Consider the following 22,706-nt stretch of genomic DNA (forward strand, 5'->3'; position numbering starts at 1 on the left):
GCTCAGGTTGAGCAGCTTGGAGACAAAGTTGGAAAGGAAAGGCTTAGGTTATTTGAACACTTGCAGAGGATATATTGGACAAAAGGTGTTGAATATGGAGCTACCAAGCAGGAGGAAAACATGAAGACCACAGAGAACACATGTACAGGGGCGGTGTGACAGATGAGGATGCTAAGGATAGAAAGATGGAGACAGTTGATCCTCTGTGGCATCCTCTAAAGGGAGTCGCTGAAAGAAGAAGTATTCAGAAAGAAAAACAAAATAAGGTAGTAGAGTTAACAATAGAAAAAAAATAGATGTAGAGACCTTTTTGTACCAAATAATGACTACATTTTAACACTGGTGTCTTTGTAGATTGCTCACTTTTACACTCAGCCTCAAGTGGCCGTTTGAGGAACTACAGTTTTTGGCACACCCATTTTGGCTTAATTTTAGAAGGTTGACACTTGCTGCAATTGCAGTGCAAAAACCTTTATTCAATTTATTCACAGAAGGTGACAGAACATAAATTTGTGCCAATGCCTGTCTTCACCTTCCTCACTGAATTGCAATAAAAACAGGTAATTTCACACCCGAGTATGTGTGTTTCAGTTTATGTTAATGCCTTCACATCTTTCGTTAACACAGAGGAGTAACGTGTGGATGAGAAATGGTGGGGGAGTCTTTTTCTCATATGCTTTCGGACACATACATGCGCATATGCAAACACAGACGCAAAACTACTGCTGCTGTTTCTTACATCTGAATCCTCTGCAGTACGTTCACACAGGCTTTATGCAAATCATGTGAGGAAATTAGATACATGCTACAGTGCTTACACATATGCATATACACACACAGTAGAGTTGCTTACACACACACACACGCACACAGACACAGACACGTGGACCCAGACAGTCTCTTATTCTTTTTATGGCAGCACCTGAGCTTGGCTTTAAGTACATATTTCATGCTACATTACCCCCTATGGCAGCAAACGAGGAGAAGAATCGAGGAGACTGAAGGAGGCAGATAGATGAGGCTCGGCAATAAAATGCAGACTTCTTTCTCATCCAATGCATGTCTGCCTCAACATCCCTTCTGCCTCTTCTGTCCTTTCTGATCCATCTAATCTTTATCCCCCCGTTTCTTCTAGCTTAACATTTTTAATGGTCACTAACCTGAATAGGCCACAGACGTGTTCCTACTGGGTCGCCACGACAAGAGTAGTGATATGTTTTAATGAGCCAAGGACACAGGGCAAGAAAAGAAATTTCTCATATGGGTCTTATTGCAAAAAAAAAAATTAAAAATCTAGCCGTCTCACTCTCTCTTATGTTCCGCTTTAAATGTTTCACATCATTTTCTCCATTTCATTGTGGATGTATCCATATACATTAACTTTTATTGTCATCATTTTATTCTTATTTTATATAATGTTACTTTGTGTTTATAATCGTTTAGCTTATGTTTTGCGGGGTTAGCTGGATTGAAGCCATGCTAATAAATAAATAAATAAAATTGACATATATAGATCAATTGGCTTGTGACTGCACTCCGACAGCTTTCAGGTGATTGGCCATGACCGGTGGCAGATCAATCAGTCTCAGATGTATTTGATTCTGTGCCAATCAAATTAGCCTGACGTGCACCTCTCCAGGAGTGTTACTAAATGGTGCACTGTAGACCACAACAAGTGTAAATGGCCAGCTTGGTAGCAGAATGCAGTGAAAACACACAAATCAATATATCCAAGGGATATTGATTCTTGATTTCTTTTCTAAACGAAGTATAATATGTACAAGTCTTTAATTTTTTGTGTACATTTTCTCTGTTTAGACTTAGTTGGTTCTGAATGTTTTTTTCAGTTTCATGCAAGGCAGTAATTTTAGTTACAGTCAGTAAATGCTGTTTGATATCTATTTAATCCAACTTCATCAGGATTCACTAAGTTTCTGTCAAAATTGCACAAAGAGATGCATCACATTTCTTCTGATTTGGAAAAGAGCACTGATGTCTGTATACTTGACTCTGTTTGGGTACACAGCAACACCAGTGTTTGTTAGCTTTCAGGGAGAGGGACAAGTACTCTGTTCATACTGGTCTATTTCACTGTTCACAAAACCATTTCCTTTTTGCTCTTTTGCCATTCACTTGTTTTAAAGGTTTGTAGGGCTGTGGCCTGACTATAGGCTGCATCTGGCATACTAAAACACTCACTGTGCTTTAAGAGTAAGCAGAGTCACTAGCAGAAGCGCACGGGCAGTCATGTGATGTTCACTGTGTAAATGGTTTGGTGGTATTTTAATTGCAGCAGACTTGAGGCATGATCAGTATAACTCCTGCTGGACCTTGGGGTCTCTGTAAACAATAAAGTAAAATTCATACATTTTAAATAAAATATCAAAATAAAATTTCTTTTTTCCAACTTTTCCTTAATTTGAAATAAAATAAATTTATACTCTTCAGGACATAAAAGAAGCATTTGAACTCTTAGGCTCCCACAGGGCTAATGGAACAGAAAGCACCCTAACCCAAAAAAAGTTTTACAAAAATTTAAATTAAAAAAATTAAAAAAGTAACAAGTACATTCATTATATTTATGCATTCAGAATACTGGACGATGGCTGGATGGATGGACTACCAACATTACAGCTGATGCATTTGTGCAGTATTTTCTGTTACGGTAGAAACTGTAGATAAAATGGTATAAAAAGATTGTTTTGTTTTTTTTATCAAACCTATCAATTAATTGAAACATGAAAAAATATGGATACAAGCAAAGTCAAATAATGCATAGTCTTTTAGGTTATTCTGGCTAATGAAGAAGCAGCCAGAGAAACTGGAACCCATCTTCAGCTGAATAGATGGCTAAGTCTTTCTTACTCACAGAATTGTGAAGGTGATACGCGTGACTTCTTGGCCTTTCTCATAAAACATTTAACAAGGATATAAGCTTGAACCTCAGTAACCTATACAGTGAACTCGCTGTGTTGGATGAAGCCCATAAAATACTTCTAGAATCGTCCGTATGCACATGAACCTTCACACACCCACACATACTATACATATATTGAGAGTAGTAGTCGCCCATCCATCAATTTCTTTTCTGAACTGGATTTTCTGCTTATCCAGTTAAAGTTACATGGGGACTGACAGCGGGCCAAAGGCAGAGGACACACTAAGCAGGTCGCCAGTCCATCACGGATCAACTGACAATCAGTTTTAAAGGAGGACTAGAGGTAGCATATATTGTATAATGGTATGTTTTTAAGGTCATGTGAGAAAACTGTATTTTCCTTCTTACTGGTTATAAATACATCTGTTAATAAGTTGATGAATTGTTTTAGTGTCAACAGGGTCAGATTTGGAGCAGTTAGCACTGATTAAAGCACAGTACTGGGATACTGTTTCAGTTTTTCTCTCATTGTAATCAGTGCAGCATAGGGATGGGTATCGTTTAGGTTTTATCCGATACCGGTGCCAAACCGGTACTTTTGAAACGGTGCCGGTGCTTAAACGGTGCTCAAACCGGTGATTAAAGAATGGAGAACACAAAATTGGTCCAAAAACCTCTCATGTTCAGCTGTTTTTTTGTAAAAAGATAACAATGTTAGCCTTTTCTGCCGCTATGGGGCATATATGGTATCACTCTTGGCTGGAAGCAGTGCTTAAACAATGGAAAAAACACAAACTTTGTCCAAAAACCTCTCATGTTTAACTGTTTTCCACTTTTTCTTTGGTCATTTTAGCCTTTTTGGCCAGAGTGAAGGGAGCATCTGCCATCAAACAAGAAGACAGCCGCATGTAGCTATGATGATGTTTGCTAGTTCACCTTACATGCATTAATGTAATAACGTGGTGAGCCTACTCAACGTAAATTACACACGAACAACATTAAGCTACTCACACAGAGAAGAATGGCTGCTGCTGCCATCATCATCCGTCATCATTTCTGCTACACTGGCAGGGCTAGGGGCCAGGACTCTATTCTTCGGGTTTTTGGGGATGTTGCTAACTCCGGGTCCGATAACAGGCAACCCACCCGCAGTAGATGCGCTCGGTGTGAGGTCTCACAGCAAGCTATCAAATACGGCGCATTTCTTGGCTTTTAAAAAAAATGCTATACGTCGCCAGGTGTTTCATCGGATTTGAGGTGTTACCTCCTTTGACAGTATCACTGTCATGATCCGGAGTCTGCGACTCCGTGTTTATGTTTAGTTTATTAGTATTCTGTGGTTTTGGTCACCTTGGGTGTTTATACTCTTCTGTTTCATAGTTCATGTTCATATGTTCTGTGTCCCCCAGTCTGTGTTAAGTTGGTGTGTTATGTCATTGCTAGTATGTGTTTCCTGTTTTATTGTGAAGGTCTGCGTCTTATGTGAGTGTTTTCAGTTTGTCTCCCTACTCTCGTCACGTAATCACTCTCAGCTGTGTTCCTCACCTGTGTGTAATCTCCCTGTGTTCTCTGAGTGTATTTAAGTTTGTCTTCTGTCATGGTAGTTGCTGGTTCGTCTGTGTTGTTTCCCCTCGGTCTCCCTGCGTCTCTTCATGTGTATTTCCCCGGATCTCCCTGCACCGTCATTCCTGGTTTGTGTTGTTAGTTTACCCAGTTTAGGTTTTCGGTTTCATGTTCACACCCCGTTGCTGTTTGTACCCACTCCTGTAAATAAATACTCACCTGCACCAGAGCTGCCGCCTTTTGGGTCCTTTCTCCACCTCCACACGGCTTGCCCCGGCAAACCGTGACAATCACAGTATCAGCTTAAAGCACTTGTTGCAGGCTGCTGAGTTTGCATATTTTGCTGTGAAGTACAGCCAGACTTTTGACCGCTTCGCCTGGGGCATTTTAATCTGTAGCTCTGCTCTAAAAGAACGTACGTACCTGGCCCCGCCTACTATCCTCGGAAACGTAAAATGATTGGCTAGAATCTAAAGTGTATCACAGCTCAGGAAAAAAAAGCACCGAAATAAGGCACCGAAATGTGCGCTGCTTTTCGGTCTGGTTACTACCGTTTGTGCCATCCCTAGTGCAGCATATTGCCAACAGAACTAAGGAATATGTTATAAAGCAGTCAAAATAAGCCTGACATTAATTATGATTTACTGTTTCTTATGAAACTTAATGAATGTAGCCCCTGTATGTAGAATCTAAAAGCATTTAAAGGGTTTGGTTCCTCATACTAATTAATGTGTAGTTTGTACAAATGTAAAGTAGATGGGAGAGCTCACTCGTTTTGACTTCATGTAAATTGACTATTTTGAAACAGTATAGATCGTGCAAGCATTTAGTTAGTAATCATGTAAAATAACAGAAACTGAACAATTGTAAAACTTAACAAAACTTAAATGAAAAAAGTAAGGTGCTTTTAGCTGGTCACTTATTCCAAAAGCGTCCCCACAGTGGGTAGCTCTGTATGTTTGATTTGGTAGCTTTTTTCAATGAATGTCCATCCTAAAGCAACCCCCAGGGGATTTTGTAGCTACACCACATTAATAAATATGTTATAAATACAAGAACTTTTACTTCACATGTCAAGGGCGGATGCTGATTATTTTTTGGAAGTCATAGCCAGTAAACACATTACATAAAACATGCCATTAGAGTTAGAAATATTACTTTTTGATGTTTCATGAAAATAAGAAAAAAAGAAAACAAAGAAAAGAAGAGTAGCGCTACTAAATCTAGTCACAGCCTAAAGTTTTTGCAAAAGTCGGTGTGTGCAGTGAGTTATACTTGCCTCCAGACTTAGACAAGCACCTCTTGTTTGTCACAGGTTTGTTACACGATTAGAATACCAAAGTCTAAATAAATGAACATGAGTGAACCAGCCAGGTCACAGGCCAAACACAATTAATGCTATTTCTTTTAGGCAGAAAAACACAAGGAAGAGAAACAGCAGGGAGCTGGTCATTCTAAAAATAATAAATTGACATTCATCACCATAACAGCTGTGGTAAAAAATGTTGCACGCTGGTTGGTGCAAACAACTGGAGATGTGTCCAACTGATTGTATCTAGCGGTGGGGCAAAGGAGGAGCAATCCAGGGGTGAAATTCAGGGTGAAGGACAAGTACAGGCGTCAATTGAGGCAACAGGCTACACAGAATAATTAGATTGCAAAATAGACACGTGGTAGTCTGTGCAATGACCTTGAGCCTTAACAATGTAGATATATTTTACAGTGACATTTTTAAACCTGCACACTGCTTCAGTCCAGTACAGTTACATTTAAATTGCTGGAGACTGTCTGTGCAGGATAAACTAAATTAGGTTTAGGTTTATTTGCTTTTAATGGTGAGAACTGATCCTGATTTAATTGTATGGGTAAGTAGAGCATGGAGTTACAATCAGGCAAGACAGTGAGGCTGAAATAGTGGTACTGGAATGAACACTCAGTTTGAGCTATTTGTATATTTGTTTCTCCTTAGTTGTAGTTGCAACCGGATTTTCAACATTCATACTCTTTTAGGATCTTCATCAATCTTATCACTTGTTATAGAAGTTCAGAAGTTCTTACTAGCATTAATTAAAATCATTCCTTCTAACTAAAATCCTTAATCCAGGTCACTTAAAAACATTATGATTCATGTCTAGAAAGCAAACCAGTAGGAATATGTTGATTAAACAGTCATATACAGTCTGATGCAAACATCCACAAGAGTAGTGCATGTACTAACTCTGACAAGTACTGGAGAGAATTTCATGCGAACTGTTTTAGTTAAATTTTAATCATTTGTTTTTTAATATAAAATGAAATTATTTCTATTTCACATATGTTTCTGTTGCAGAATTGGACTGTTAGGAAAGTTTAAAATTCATTCATCTACAGTACATTATCAAACTAATCACAAGATTATATTGCTTGGCTATTCCAGACTGTACACTTTTTCTGGTGTGTCCCTGTAGCTTTTGTTCTTACAATTGAAAAGGGAATTGTCTTTGGACTGTCGGTGTGCTATGACCACTTAAGTAATTATTTGAACAGGTCAGCCTTGGTGCTAGAGAAGAAAAACAGCCTGAAAATACAGACAAATTTAGCTGATGAAGCCCTGACGAAGTGTGGGTTAAAGCTCATTAACTTTTGTGAACAAGTGCCAAGGCCTTGTCTCATGGTCAAAAGACAAGATTCATATGGCTTTGAGACATGCTGTACTCATTTGTCTTGTGGCAAATATGTCTGTGTGTATTGATGTGCACTTTTTGGCAACTGTTGTTGTGACTTGGTGCTATATAAATAAAATTGAACTGAACTGAATTGAATTGATGTCTGATGTATTACATAAATGATAATGGATAATTAAACTGCAGAATGCTAATCAACTATCATATACAGGATATAAATATGAAAACATACTGCCTCCATTCCTTAAAATTAAAGTTATGTCCCACTCTTTTTTAACAATCCCATAGGAAAGATAAAAATAGTTTGTTCTATAGACCCTATTTATTCATCTATTCATTTATTTGATTTAACCAAATGAGGAGCGTCCTCAAAATGGTTCTCTGAAAACTGACTGGTAACACTAGGGGGCACTTTCCACGTGAGCTTAACAGAGAACCTAATAGAACAGAAAGGACAACATTGCAAATAGCTCACAAAAGTATAACATAAGCACTGCATTAGCCTTGTCATTTTTTTACGAGTTAAATGTTCAACATTCAAAGAAAATATAAGCCTACAAAACAAAATGAAAAATAAATAATAGTAAGTTCTAGCATGTGAGATTGGGACTGCTACTGTACAGTCCTTTTGTCTGTAATAAAAACAAATGTTTTAGTTTTAGTTTCTTTTGCTTTCAAACTAAACACTGAGCATGATGAAACAGCTGACCTGACATGCACGTCTGTATTTTCTCTCTGTCCTAAACGCCCGTTCTCTTCCATTTTACACATGCTAATGATTTGTAGATACAGGGCTTGTTATAGAGATGCTGTTTTGTGTGTGTGAGAGTGACTGCACTCTAATGATTAGTAGAGATCTTCACCTGCATAACTAGCTTTTTGATGTCTGCTGTTCATCTGCTTTCTTCACCACATATTTGTTTCTGTCATGGAGAAGGCATACCGCTCATTCACTGTGTCTCCTTTTCTTGTCTTTTCCTTTGCCAACCTGTCTGCCCCTTCACTGCATCTATATATAATCATTCTCTTTGACTGTCTCTCCTGTCTCTTTCCCACAATTCATGTGTTTATCACTGTTCCTCTTCTTTTTTCGTGTCCCTGCTTCACCTTCTTGCTGCCATTTCAGTTTCGCTCAATCTGTCCTTCCTAATAATTCTCATTCCTCACTTTATGTCTCCGTCTCAGGAAAAGACCCAACCCTCTCTTCTTCCAGAAGCAAGTCATTAACTTCTGTCCCAGGTTTGTGAAAGATTTTGTGCAGTAATGGTGTTCTGTTCTGTGTGTCTGAATCAGCTGCAAAGATGTGTAAAATAATTACTACTGAAATATCCATCCCGCTGTTGACTTCTTTGAGAAATAGCATTAGTTCCCCCTTTTGTTTCAGATTTATTCTGAAGTCACTTCTAATATAGTTAAAAATCACATCTTCTTTGTGTCCTGTACAATTTAGTCTATCCATCTTCTCATATCTTCTTTCAACAGTAATGAGTATGAAATGATGCAAGTTTCATATAGTCATATTTTGAAAAGTTGATGATACACCATTGTAAAGATTCTCCTGCCTGCTTTGAAGATGAAAAAAAAATCTATTGATCTCTTTTTGCTGTAGATTCAGGCCTAGCTATAAAATGATAAAATCTGATTAAATAGCAGCCTAATAGTGAAGTTAAACATTACCCAAAAATGACAGACAACCAACAAAAGATGCATAACATTTTAGCTTTAGATGTGCCTGTGTGAAAAATAGAAGAAGAAAACCAAAACTTGCATGCATGGCTGCTAAAAGTGATATATCTTTGCTGACCGACCACCGTAGCACAGGTAATTGCATCTGTGATTTAAGGTGTGGGAGAAGCAGGTGTAGAATTTGTGGCACTGTTGTAGGCATGGCAATTATTTCTATTCATAGCAGACATTGTTAGTGTGGTGGAGTTAGGGTTGCCAACACTATCTGACAGAAATCCAAGAGATTTTAGTGGGGGGGGGGGGGAGCTGTTTGTGTATACATAACTGTTTCATTATATCAGACAAAAAGACAGAGAAGGCAAGAGTTAGAGTTCAGGCACTGAAATTTAAGAAACCTCTGTAGTGTTATGACACTAAAACCACAGAGAGCAAGAATTAAACATGCTCTTTACAGTTTAGCTACACAGAACCACAAAACAAGTAAAAAAATATATATATCCCAAGAAGTCTTTGGCTTTCCAGACATGTGCAATGTTTTACATAGTCCACCATCAGGACTTAATTGGCAGTCTGCAGTCAGTCAAATTAATTCATTGGCAGATGTGCTCATTTACATCATCTGTGTTTGTAAATAAAACATGTGTTGAAGCAAAACCTTCCAGCCCTAATGATAATTTGTGGTAGATTTATTATATCAAACCCTGAAACCCTTCCAGCCTTTCCCATCAAGTTCTTCCCAGCTCAGGGGTTCTGTTGGGGCAGAAAATTTAACAGCGCTGAATCCAATTACACGATATATATTATCTAAGGAGTGCTTACTTTACAGGTAAATTTGGTGAAATGTTGTTAAAACAAAGGTTAAAAGTGATTAAAAAATAATTTTGACGGTGTCAAATATCTTCTTGTAGTGTTTCTTACTACAGTAAAACAGAAAAAAAGGTGCATATTAATTTTTTAAAAATCTGTTGACACAGTGTTTGTGTGTGACAGGTCTGGAGTGTCACCTGTTTTACTGTTACAACAGGATGCCAAAAGGTTGTCAGTCATAATCATTTCCTGCTTTGTTATCTAATTTACTCCAATTGGGATAATTTATAAGTGAACAAAGGATAAGTTGTGTTCAAACTAGTAAACAAAAAATTGAAACTTATCAGCAAAAAGTTACCTGGGCCATAGATCAATTGAATAGTAGAGTAATTTTCTCATAGGGTTTTATACAATTCAACACTTTTCACATTGGCTTTACTTCCAAGGCCCTGAGGCAACATCCATTTTTTATAAACAATCTGTGCTCCCAAATTCGCAATGCAAGGCTGTTTTAAACTATTTTTCTGTCCATTGATTAGTTCTATCTATTTACATTTTCAGCTAATGCTATTAATTAGAACTGGGATTCTCATGTTTTTTTTTTCAATTATACATATGACTCACTAATCAGTAGTTCAACTTTTTTTTCTCAATTTTCCCAAACTCTAGGTATCTGACCTCAAATTTAAAAAAGTGATGATATGGAGCTAGTTAGCGTTCCTCCTTCCATCAATAGACTGCACTGACTGTGTGCAACTCAGCAGAACATACTGGAATGCAACTTTTCAACCTTATATCCTTCATGTCGTTCTACTTACCTTTATTATTTTCCTGTCAGTTCAACTGGGTATTAATTATGTCTGCTGTTGTAAATTCAGTCTATTCACCAAAGGATCAGGGCTTAGAGGCACAGTTGTACTGAAGGCCGTTCAGTTGAGACTGCAGCAAAATGAAGAATGGGCTCTACTCTCCAGAATCTTTCCTACTCAAGCTTTTTAATAAGAGTTGCAGAGAAGATCGAGCTGGATAGTCAAACTCTTAACCGTCTGTCTTCCCTGTCCTTTCAGTCTATTTGTCCTCTGTGGCACACTCAGCCCCATGCTTTGATTCTCTAAAATTTCCATCATTACAACCCTTTATTATCCTGGTTAATCCCTCTTGCACATGTCCGGTGTAGACTGTAAGATGGAATTGAACAGATCTGTTCACCGACTCTCTTCTCTTCTCCTGTGTCGTTCTTTTCATGCCCTTTGAAAGAGCAGAATTAGCTTTTCCCTGTAGCAGCAATGAGACTGGCTCTTGTCCCTTTCAGTCTCTCTTTCTGCTGTCAAATAACCCACTTTGCTGCTCAGCACTGATATGATTACGCTTCTTTTTCAGCTGGATTTAACACTGAAGTCAGGGTACGCCGCTCTTGTAATACCGTGAAAGAAATTCTGGAAACACTGGACAGTCATGTTTCCTGTTCAATGCGGACGGTGAAAGAAAAGAAAAAGACAATGCATTAAGGAGAAGCAGAAATAAAATAACATGGATTTGTTAAAAAGGATGTGAAAGACACGAGGCAGCAGCTAGCTGGATGAAATTGTCAATAAGTGGCTATTTTCACTCAGTGAAAACTTTAAGTGCTTTTTTTTAGCTACTTCAGCAAACTGAGAAAGAAATGAAACCAGAGTGAAAAACTACATAACAGCCTTATAAGAAATGGGTAGACAGCTAGTTAGAGGCTAAAAGAGACAAGAAGTAGACTAAGAAACACTGGCCTACTTTAGTATACTTCAGCAATAGTTTAGCTAAAAGTACTTTATTTTAGCAAAGTGAAATATATTTGTGAAGTTAATTTTATATAACCCAAGCCTACACACTGCTAGTCTAATTAAGAACCATTTTCTCATGAGAAAATTAATTGCTCTTTGAACGGCACTCTTATTCACATGAACATCAATTGCTTGCAACTTGCAAGGTTATCTTCATGGTGCATTATAGTGAGAAATGAGGTGAGAAATAGGATTGGTTGTTTTCCTTTGTTGTTGCTTTTTTCCCCAAGTCCTTGCGTTTCTATGTGTTGGCATGGCACACTGGTGCATATCTCTTCTAAAATGACTTGAAAAGAATGCCAGCAGAGTATGGATTAGGGATTTTCTGAAGCCAAATTTCCAAAGCCAACTTTTTTATGATATTATGTTGTTTTGTTAACACTGACAGCATTTCAAGTGCATTTTATGATTTTCAAGTTCAGCTCGAGGGTTTGTGTGCCCATGAATGTGTAGTAACACAGACAACTTACATAAGATAAAGTTTTCTCCGATCTTGTTCTCCAGCAAACTGCTGTCTGGAGTGCAGCTGCACGAGCTTTCAGCAGATGAGCTCTATGTGTGTGTTTGTATCAATGTGCAGTTTTTGTGTGCTGGCATGTATAGGAATGCATATGTGCTCATGCAGCTGTGACCCCTCCATCAAACTCATTTGTACTTGATGCCTTTAAAACACAGGTTTGATTTTTGAGAAGGGATGTCTTGACACACCCCCGCTGAGCTTGCTGACTCTCATGTCTCTCATGTCCCAGCTTACCTTGTCATATCGACGCGACACGCAGACACATAAAAATGTAGACACAAGCGCACACATACGTATCTCTGCAGCTGTGTTTATACTTAACTTGGAAAGCATGCCATATACTGGATGAACTATGAATATATCTGAAACCGGTCATTTTGCAGCCTGCATCATTTTATCTGATTGCCAGCCTGGTTGGTCTCCCTTTTTCACACTCAGTTCTTTTTTTCACTGTTTTAAAAAAAAAAAAATCGTACTTCCATTTTTAATCATACATTGCTTCTCTTCCGTTATTTTCCCTCTACCCTCGTTCTGCATGGAGCCACAAACAGGAAGAAAAGAGGTCAGTTATGTATTAACAAGACAAAACTGTGTTCTTTTGTTTTTTCTTCTTTTCTCACTGTCTGCCTCTTATGGTATTAACCGTTTGTGCTACTCATAACTGTTCCTACTCGGTACCCGTTCTCCGTACATGGATGCAGCCACATAACTACCAATACTATGTTGGACTTCAGACAACATTGCAAGCCTGGAAATGACATGGCCAATGACACTAGCAAATGACCTTGCCATACTGGTATCTGAAACAAATTCAAGTGAAATTTCTTCTGTGGTACTGGTAAATGTAAGTTCTGAAGTTATCCCTGATTGTTATCAAACTAATGTCTATCTGGGTCTATTTAGGGAAATTAACCTTACCTTAACCTGTCTTCTTTTTAGAAGAGTTACATTGGCTAATTTTTGTTTATTATGGAGAAACACTGCACTAAATAACTCAATATTTATGAATTTCATAGTGATTTGTAAAGTAAACCCTGATGCCCAAACATGCACAAGGTGAATATATAAGGGAACACACACACACACTTCACCTTGGGAGCCTACCTAAGCGGAGGTGTGCTGTGACCCTGTGTTCTAGCAGATGGTGCTTGTGGGCAATACCAGCAATAACCATAGCAATGTTATCTCTGTTTCTCTCTCTCTTTCATTTTCTTTTATTTTATTTTCTCTCTAAAGTGATTACCTTTTTCAGTACTATGAATAATGTAGAATAAAATGCTTAAACGCTCTCATACAGCATATTTGTGTCTGTTTGAGTGCATTTCTTATGGTAAATTTGCAACATAAGCATTTATTTGATTACTTGGCAAATCTCATTACTCCTCAATGAATTTAATGCAAGGCATAGCATGTGTATTTAATTTAAGTGTGATAGACTTGCATGTTCTCAGAATTGCAATTTCCTTTTAAAAAAAGCAGATGTGAATTTGTCTGCCTGTGAACGGTAGACATTGTGGACGATGGATTTATGCCCAGACTGTTTACTGATGTAGGAATGGAGCAGAAGGACGTACAGGAAGAAGCAAAGAAAACTAATGAGCAAGAAACAACACCCAGCCTTTATCATGGGATACTGGGGGAGATAAAGGATGATATTTTGGCTCAAAGCAAGAACAATATATATTTATTCCCATAATCTCCTGAATATATATAATATATACGTGTTTCGAGAGTATGAATATCTGTGTGTTTCTGCCAGAGAGAGGGAGAGGGAGAAAGACAGAGAGAGGGAGACAGCACTATAATGGCAGAACAGAAATACCAGAGTATGCTTTATCACTTACCTAATTATGTGAGTTTGCAAAACTAATCTACTACTCTATTAAAACAAGAGACCCTACAGCTCAGGGTTAAACAAAAGCAAATTACATTACCCTGTCACACACACACACACACACTTCACTTTTCCTTTACACTGCGCCATTCTGTCAGCCAGACTTGTTCCCATTCACCCATATCTCCTCTGAGATTTTAGAAGAGCAGTCATGCATAGAGTTTAAGTCGGCTCCGAGACGATATGGATATGTAGTTGCTCTTTAAAAAAAATCCCTTGTTTCTTTTGAACTTTACAGTTTCATTAAAAGTTGATTTGATTGAAAGTCAGAGACGTGCTTCCTTTTGTTTTTCTTGAAAGTAACGGGGAAAAAAATGCACATGGGATTGATGATATTGTAGACGTTATTTTCCTATACACATGAGTGACAGTGAGGTCCTGTTGTGGACACGTGACACAAAACATGTAACATTTATAAATTCAATTTGTGATTTATCAGTGATCAATTTATTATTATTATTGTTTAATTAATTTATTGAGCCAAACTCTAATTTTATATTTCTCTTTTATCCGGTTGATCTTACATACTTTTTGCTAAATCTAATTCACTGGATTATGAACATGACACGAAGTGGTCATTCAGAGTGTTGCAACAGAAGGTTTTTTCTTATATTGAGTGCAACTATAGAGCAGACCAAAGACAACAGATGTTGATGTAATCTGTAGCTATGATTGGCATTTAGAGTCTTTATTACTCTTTCACATCAATAAGTCTGCTTCTTTTCACAGTTAGTTTATCTGATCATGTTGCAAACAAAGGCGATACACGTGCCTAAAAATGAAATATTTACTTATAAGGCTTAATGGTTAATTTGGACGCAAGTGATAACTTAGGAATTAGATGAAACTGATATTTTATTGCATCGATAAAATTAACCGGAAGAAAACGGATGAAGATTAAATTAAATGCTATCTATCTCACATTTCGTCAACATGTATGCCAGTTATTTTCCATTCCTGCAAACCAGCCAAACAATCAACCAACCAACAAAAAGAGAGAATACAGAAAGACTCATTCACTAAGTGATGAAACTGAATGAAAGGTTGTAAAACAGGTTTAACAGATTATCAGTGTAAGATCTAAAAAAAATTTCAAAAAGCAAGGATTCATTTCTACACTTTATGTAACAACTTTAATGACCATGGGGGAAACAAATTCATAAACTGGTGTAGGAATTCCACAGTGGATCACAATACAGTAGTATACACCACATATATCACGTTTTCATCCAACCATCTTCATCCACTTATCTAACTCAAGGTCGCAAGGGGGCTGGAACCTATCCCATCAGTCACAGGCCACCCTGGACAGGTTACCAGTCTATCATTGTGCTAACACAAAGTGACAATGGTTCATGCTCAAATTCACACCCAATTTAAAATCAGCTATTAATCTAACCCCATGCATGTATTTGGACTGGGTTAAGAAGCTGGAGTAGCTGGAGACAATCCATGCATACATGGGGAGAACATGCAAACTCTACACAGCATGGCTCACTTTAGTGCATGTGGGCTGATATATGTGAAAGTTAGTTTCACTAATGTGATGGTATAGTGTACTGGATTGAGTAGGATATTGTATTACAAGTTCTGGGTTTGAGTCAGCCCTGAGGCTTTTTACTGCATGTCTTCCCCCTGTTGTTCTCTCTCACTCTCCTTTCTACACTGTCCTCTCTCGATAAAGGCTAAAAAATAATATAATAATAATTTTAAAAAATCAGCTGAGATTCATACAATTCTCAAAAAAAATTTGTTAAACTTACACATTTTCAGTAATTTTCAATATTTGTTATTTGTTGTTGTTGAATCATAATCTACTACTTCTTCACAGAGTTTGCATTTACAGTAACCTTTCTAAAATTCTTCAACACTTCATAATTCTGCATAATCTTCCTTAGCCTTGCTCATTAGCTCATTAGTAACCTTTACTGTTTAGGTTCACTATGTAGTAATGAAGGTGAACCAAAGACAGACACAGTCTTATCTTTGCAGGAACCAGGCTTGTATTTCCTTTGGCAGTAAAACTGGTGCACAGCATTTTAGCTTTTACCCTTAAACTTCAGCATATCCTGACAATTAATGGCCGACTATTATAATTTTATCACCTGTCTGCATGGTCACTTACCAAAACATTCCCATACTTTCACAAAACAGTATCCTTCCGCCTTTCATCAGTGAACCAAAAGAAAAGTAGCTGTAGCAATACTGACTGAACAAGCGCCCAACTTTCAAAGTAAAATCTGAAATCTTCGAAGCACTGACTCAACCCAACTAAAAACATGTCTCCAGCTACTGTTGTCACCAGGGCAAGAAAAACTATTTTGACACCCAAATAAATAAAACAGTTTTTTGCTAGATTCACACAACAGCACTGCATGACACAGCCCTCTCATTAGCCACCACATTGGCTGTGTAGAATCTGGTCTGTCATGCAGCAGTGCATTGCAAAATTCACTGTAATCTGCCAACATGCTGTGTTGGTCAATCAAATATAACTACCACTTGTGTTATATTTGTAACGTGAACTTTATTCCGCAGTGGTTTGGCATCTAATAAGACATCATATTTCAGGTCATTTCATTAAAAGTGGACTTCCGGGACCATAATCTAAGAAGTACTTCAGGAAAAGTGTGCCAGCACAAAAATGCAGACTCAGATCAAGTTAGTTCTGGGGATAAATTCCCTGCCAGTGTATATCAGCGCACTTATTTGCAATCCCCCTGAGTCAAACTGCAGCTGTTGACACTTGTTTAGTAAGGTTACAATTTAACTCCCCAGGTGAGGACACAATAAACTTGACAGCACTGGTTATTATGGGTCATATGGGTCATTTTGGAAGGAAATGACAGCTTATTTTGTCATTCAGGTTGGAGAACTGAGGTTGTCCTCAGTGGGGTACCAACCCCAACTATTGCTGCCACGGATGACTGAAAAATACCAACTGAGCCAGGCAGAATAACAATAGCAGTTGTAATACATCCTATACACATTTAGTAGGATGGGTATTTGAATGTTTTCACTTATGCTGGGTGCCTCTGAGTTTTTGTACCAAGGTTTTGTGTCCTCCACAATCCTCAGATAAATATTCTAAGAAAGCTAGTGCCCGGGAGCAAATTTATCTAAGGTCAGCCTACTTATCCACATTTCAACAGTGGTCATTTTGTGCCTGAATGCTTACCCTCATATCAGTTGACCTCCATATGAGAGTAGCCATTTTGTGTCTGATAGCAACAAAGATTCAGTCCGTGTGGGCCAGAGAACAGTTGGTACTACATAATCATTACAACTATGAAATGGTATGGTGAGACAATAATTGCTGTTCTGACCAAAGTCTGTAACGGAGGTGTGTCTGTGTGCATATGTGCCCATATTAAGCTGAGAAGTCTACATTTTATAGATATAAGTGTGACAAAATTATAATTACTTTATACAGACTAGAACCAACATTTAGGAATTAAATGTTAATTTGAAGAAACAGAAGAAAGATGACATATACTTGCTGTGACCTGCATAAATGAATCTTTCAGCTTCTATATACTTGCTGCTGAATTAAATATTTGCTGAATGAACTGTGCACAGGGTATAATTAAATTACTAACATCGGGATATGCAACACTGAGCTCTGACATGAAAACACACAGAAACAGGAGGGTTTGCAATATAAACCATGGTTCATGGATTGATTGATTATAGCACACACCCATCCATCCTTTACATTACACAATGTGCAGGGAGCATCACAAATAAAACAAACCCGGAAAATAACCATACTATATGTCAATCATGTTCAGTGGGTAGAACGGTTGCCTATATATATATATATCGCTTTCATAAATGTCTTCATATATATATAAAGACAAAAATGACAAGTAGCAGCTGAGTGACAAAAAAGACACCAAGGAGGAAACATATTGGATAAAGAGGAGGTAGCATCTGGCAAAATAACAGGGGGTTTGGACCACACACAAAGTCCAAGCACAGATGAATGCTCATGTTGGCACCTGATTTTAAAATTTGTATATGAAGTTATATAGGTACAACAAAAATGGGGCAAAGCAACCCTAAACATGCTGTGGACAGGCACGCATGCATGCTAATATGCATATTTTTAAACCTGCCACAACACATTGGCATCTGTGAAACTGCCATTTCCACTGGGGTCACTCGACCCATCAACCTCTACCTCCTGAGTCTAGTTGGCATTTTCACAATAAAAGGCAGAAAGCATGAAAAGAGAGTGAGAGGGCTTTTGACTGTCAGCTAAAAACTCAGAGTTGGAGGGTGGACAAACAGTTCATGTCACTGCTGTGCGAGTTCTTTTTTTTTATTACGCTGCACTGAAGAAATTTTTAAAAATATCAATAAATGTCTGTTACAGCCAGTGGCTTGCCAGACAAGCTAACAAAATGCTGATTAAGCTTACTGACTTTTGCAGCTGCAGTTTAAACTGGTATTTGTGTTTACATCTATGTGTTTGTATACTAGTAGTGTTTACATCAACCAGAGTTGACGACAGGAACTGTAAGACGGTTATTTTGCATTAGGAGGAATTGAAAATAAAGTCATGGCTAGAGAGACTGCTGATGTGATTTAGCTTTTCCTCATCAAAAAACGTGTCAGCATGTCATGGTCCTGGCAGATGTTGCTTCTCTCTCCCTCTTGCGCTTGTTTTTTTATCTTTCTGTCTCTGTCTCTTTCACTTTTTATCTTTTTTTCAGTTGGCATTTGGGAGAGGCTCTGGCTCTGGTTTACAGTGGGTGAGGCTGCTCCTGCCTCATGGGTCCAGTGGGTACACCTGTTCCTCTCTACTCATTACTTCTCTGGATTTAAGGACCGGCTGGAACCTCCATTCTCCTCCAGATTGTTGACGCCTGTGTGGGAGTAATCAGGCTCAGTTACTATGATCTCATCACTCTTTTGCAGTTCCCTGACTGTTCTCTCAGCCTATCTCCTAGTTATTCTTCTGGCTCGATTCCTGGTTGGACCCTGCAAACAAAGAAATCTTTTACTTACTTGCAAGTCCACTCTTCACCAATCTCACCCTCTGGAAATCCTTGCGTGTCTCCCCCATCAGCAGCTACATGAAGAGATTCAAGTAAGAACACAAATCTGCTCTCAAATTGTATAACAGCGGCAAATCACATTAGTTCTTTACTAACCTGTCCTCTCCACTCTGGCAGTCCTCTGGTGAAATGCTGCCCAGTCCCTGAAAAGACACTCTTACAACAGTAATACTTGCCTGCCTCAAAGCTCTTGTGTTCGAGTTCCTTGCTGCAGATAATAAAATTTGCAAACCCGCCTTTGTCTCTGGGGTCTTTCAGCTGAATTGAATAACCCAACATGTGTCCTTTTGCTGCCTAGATACTTACACTTAAAGTATGTTTACCTGCAAATGTACACTGCTTCTCCACTGGCAGGGGTATTAATACAATAAATAAACACTTGCTATATTCTATTTGATTAACTTTCATACAAAAAAGTTGTTTTTCACCCTCGAGTGTGTGTGTGTGTGTGTGTGTGTGTGTGTGTGTGTGTGTGTGTGTGTGTGTGTGTGTGTGTGTGTGTGTGTGTGTGTGTGTGTGTATAAACACTGCTAACCCTCTTTGACATTATTCTTCCTCACATAAATAAAGAATCAGTGCATGTATATGACTTACTATTGACAGGATGCATTATTAAACAGTCTGGTGGTCAAAGACACAATTTCCTTATTTTGTCTGCTGTTATTTCCCAGCTTTATTGTTGGTGAATGTGTGGTGCAGCATGAATATCGACAGTGAGCAGCATTATTTTTTTCATCTGACCTTCATTAATATGGAATAATATACATACTGTAGCAGTAAGTGCAGCTGCATTTGGAAGTCAGAGATTATTAGGCATCACTCTGCATCACTGTAATGCTTGCTGTGCTCTGAATGCAGCTTTTCATTATATGTTTATTTATTTGTTCTGCAAAGCAAACAAATAAAAAAAAAAGTGTTCTGTTCTAATCATTACAGACAAAAATACAGAGAAATTGGGAATGTGATCATGTGAAGTAAAAAAAAAAAATCTGCATGTGTAAACACATGACGTGTGTGAGAGAAAACATTTAAAGCATATGCTGTTGGTCCCATACTTAAAAATCCAATACAACATGTTGATTTTGGGCTTTATCATATCCTAGACCTGCACAGTCACAATATATACTTTATTTTGAAGAGAAATTGACTTTTATTTCTGTACAATGTATTTCTGCAACATAAAGGTCAACTAAGAATGACATAGTAAAATGATAGACAAAGACAAAACCAAGAATTACCGTATTTCCCGGACTACAAAGCGCACCTAAATATTAGCCGCACAAGCTAAAATCAGGGGAAAATCCTGTTTTGTACATACATTAGCCGCACCTGACCAAAAGCCGCAGGTGTTTCAATGTTGACTTATCATATGTAAGAGAATATGCACAAAGCGAATTGTCAGGAAAGAGATGGCTGTTTGGAGACATCACTTTTATTAATATTTTGAAAAACAAGTTATGGGTACATATTTGCACATGTAGTACATAACAGTAGCCTACAGCACACCAGAAAAATAGATTCGGCCTACCTTTTAGGCTGAGGTGCAGTGACACAGCTTTAACAAGAAGAAAAGTCAGTCATTCACCACCATCTTTCTCTTCTTCCTGCGCACTAAAACCACCAAAGTCCTCTTCTCCAGTGTCGGATACAAACAGGCTCAGGATGGCTTCGTCATCCACTCTTCTTCTCTCTTTCGTTGTCACTTTCAAAACCAAAGAAATCCTCATTGTCAGTGTCAGAGTCGAACACCCTCAGAAGGGCCGTGGCGGTGTCCTCCTCTCCATCATGCAGCAGTCCAGCCCTTCGAAATCCGTTGGTGATCGTGGATGTTTTCACACTTTTCCACGCTGTCAGAATCCACCGGTGGAGTTGGGCATAACTTGCTTTTTGGGCATAACTTGCAAGTTTATCGCCGCTGATCATCCACGCCTCCCGCTGAATGCGTAGCGCTACTTTGAAGTTTGTTTTTCGCGCTACTTCGTACGGCACTACGTTGCCTGGCGGACGGACATGTGACTAACATACCACTCTTGAACCCCGATCCTTCCGCCAGGCAACGTAGTGCCGTACAACAGCGGAACACACAAAACAAATCGTCTTACGATATGACAAAAATCATGGAAAATCCATAGAAAAGCCGCACCTGACTAAAAGCCGCAGGGTTCAAAGCTTGTGCAAAAAGTAGCGGCTTATAGCCCGACATTTACGGTACTCATTCTTTAAGCTTATGAGCTGATCAATTTAGAAAATCTGGCAGAAATGAATGCTCTGTGTAAACCAGTGATATAATTCCTGCGACTTTTTGTTTTCTTTTTCCATTTTTGAACCTGTGCTGATAATTTATGAGAACATATACGCATAGACGAACAACTATTCCTGCTTTTGTCATGTTTACTCTATTTGAGAAAAATCCCGTCTTTAATAACAAACTGCTCTTTCATATTGCTCAGGTAAGTCAATAACTTGAACTTATTAGAGAAAGTCAAATATACACAATATATATCTGGCAGATATCAAAATATATTATCAGTGTTGGAGGAAATTAATGATTACAGCCCTGATAAGGTAACTAGTATCCGTGATAGTGTGCACCTCTAAAATAACCTCGGCAGTCCTGTGTGTTGCAAAACATGTTTGTGCGCTTGTAGTTGAATACATTTGCATGCTAATACCTCTACAAAATGACACGTGTGTGAGTGTGTGTCTGTAATGTGTTTGTGAATGTGTCATACCCTCTTCCACTCATTATAGTAGGACATACTCATGTGTGGCATTTACCTCTAACCTCTGCTCCGCAGCAGGCACAATTACTGAAAGGCCAGACTTTTCAGCTAATGTCCATCATATTGACTCTCTCTTCTCTCTCAGTTCTTATATATATATTCATTTTCTCCTCGTCAGACTTGGTAGTGTTGCTAATCTGAAGTTAAAAGAAGAAGAAAAGAGTGGAGTTAATTTGACATGTAGTTAAAAAGGTGAAGATCAATCTTTCTAGGACTCTCGTTAATGAACCGCGGCTGTTTTATGTCATTTAATTTCTGTTTCTTATGTCTAATGCATCTTCCCTGCACTTCAAATCAAAGACCAAGCAAAGTCTCCAAATCCAGTGAACAAGATAAAAAGAGAAAGATGGAGCAAAAGAGCAAAGGATGGAAAAAAGAACATAAAGACAGAACGGAAAGGGAAACCTGATTAGGGGCAGTCACAGGCCACCCTCCTGTCCCTCTACCTGCCTTCTTCTCCGCGTCCCCCACCCCTCCTACTCCCTCCATCCCCTCTCCTTCTTCGTCTGCAGGTAACAGAGCTCTTTTCCGGAGAGGATGGGATGAAGAGATTAAGAGAAAATTACACCGAGTCCTTCTCTTTGACAAGACAAGGGAAGTGGAGAGTTGAAACTTCTAACAACTTTTGAGAAGTCAGGGTCAGAGGTCAGAAAGAAAGGCTGAAGAAGAGAAGGACAGACGGATGCACACAGAGAGAAAGGGATAGAATAAGCTGTCTGGGATTTGAGGTCGTAGTAAATGAAGGAAGGAAGACAGAGAGGAGTGAATTAGAGAAGACAGAGAATCTCTACGTTGACCCTTATTGTGGTGGCAGAAATAAATTGTGATCTAAAGGTCATGAGACTGAGGACCAGCATTTCATAGACACAAGAAAGTCCGCCTTTCCATTATTATTACTATTTTACTAGGATACCACTACTGGTATTACTACGACTGCTACTACTGCTATAATAATAATACAAATTTAATTAAAACAGGGTTAAAGAAGGATATGTCAAATTCAGGATATGGCATTTTTGTCTCAGTATAATG

At 38.4% G+C, this 22,706-nt stretch overlaps 1 protein-coding gene across 6 annotated transcripts in view; it reads left to right on the top strand.

Moving 5' to 3' along the window:
- Positions 1 to 19,127, top strand: part of LOC113036221 (uncharacterized) — an 82,740-nt gene extending 63,613 nt beyond the window's left edge. For 2 of the 6 annotated variants that reach the window (XM_080288539.1, XM_080288540.1), the window contains exons 10-12: positions 8,290 to 8,343; positions 12,476 to 12,496; positions 18,547 to 19,127. The gene's annotated coding sequence lies outside the window, so the exon portion shown is untranslated. The remainder of the gene's footprint in view (positions 1 to 8,289; positions 8,344 to 12,475; positions 12,497 to 18,546) is intronic. The other 4 variants (XM_080288543.1, XM_080288544.1, XM_080288541.1 and 1 more) reach the window with 4 other exon arrangements.
- Positions 19,128 to 22,706: the final 3,579 nt, after the last annotated feature.

The sequence above is a fragment of the Astatotilapia calliptera genome, chromosome 14, assembly GCF_964374335.1.
Source record: "Astatotilapia calliptera chromosome 14, fAstCal68.1, whole genome shotgun sequence".
In the NCBI taxonomy this organism is placed as follows: Eukaryota; Metazoa; Chordata; class Actinopteri; order Cichliformes; family Cichlidae; genus Astatotilapia; species Astatotilapia calliptera.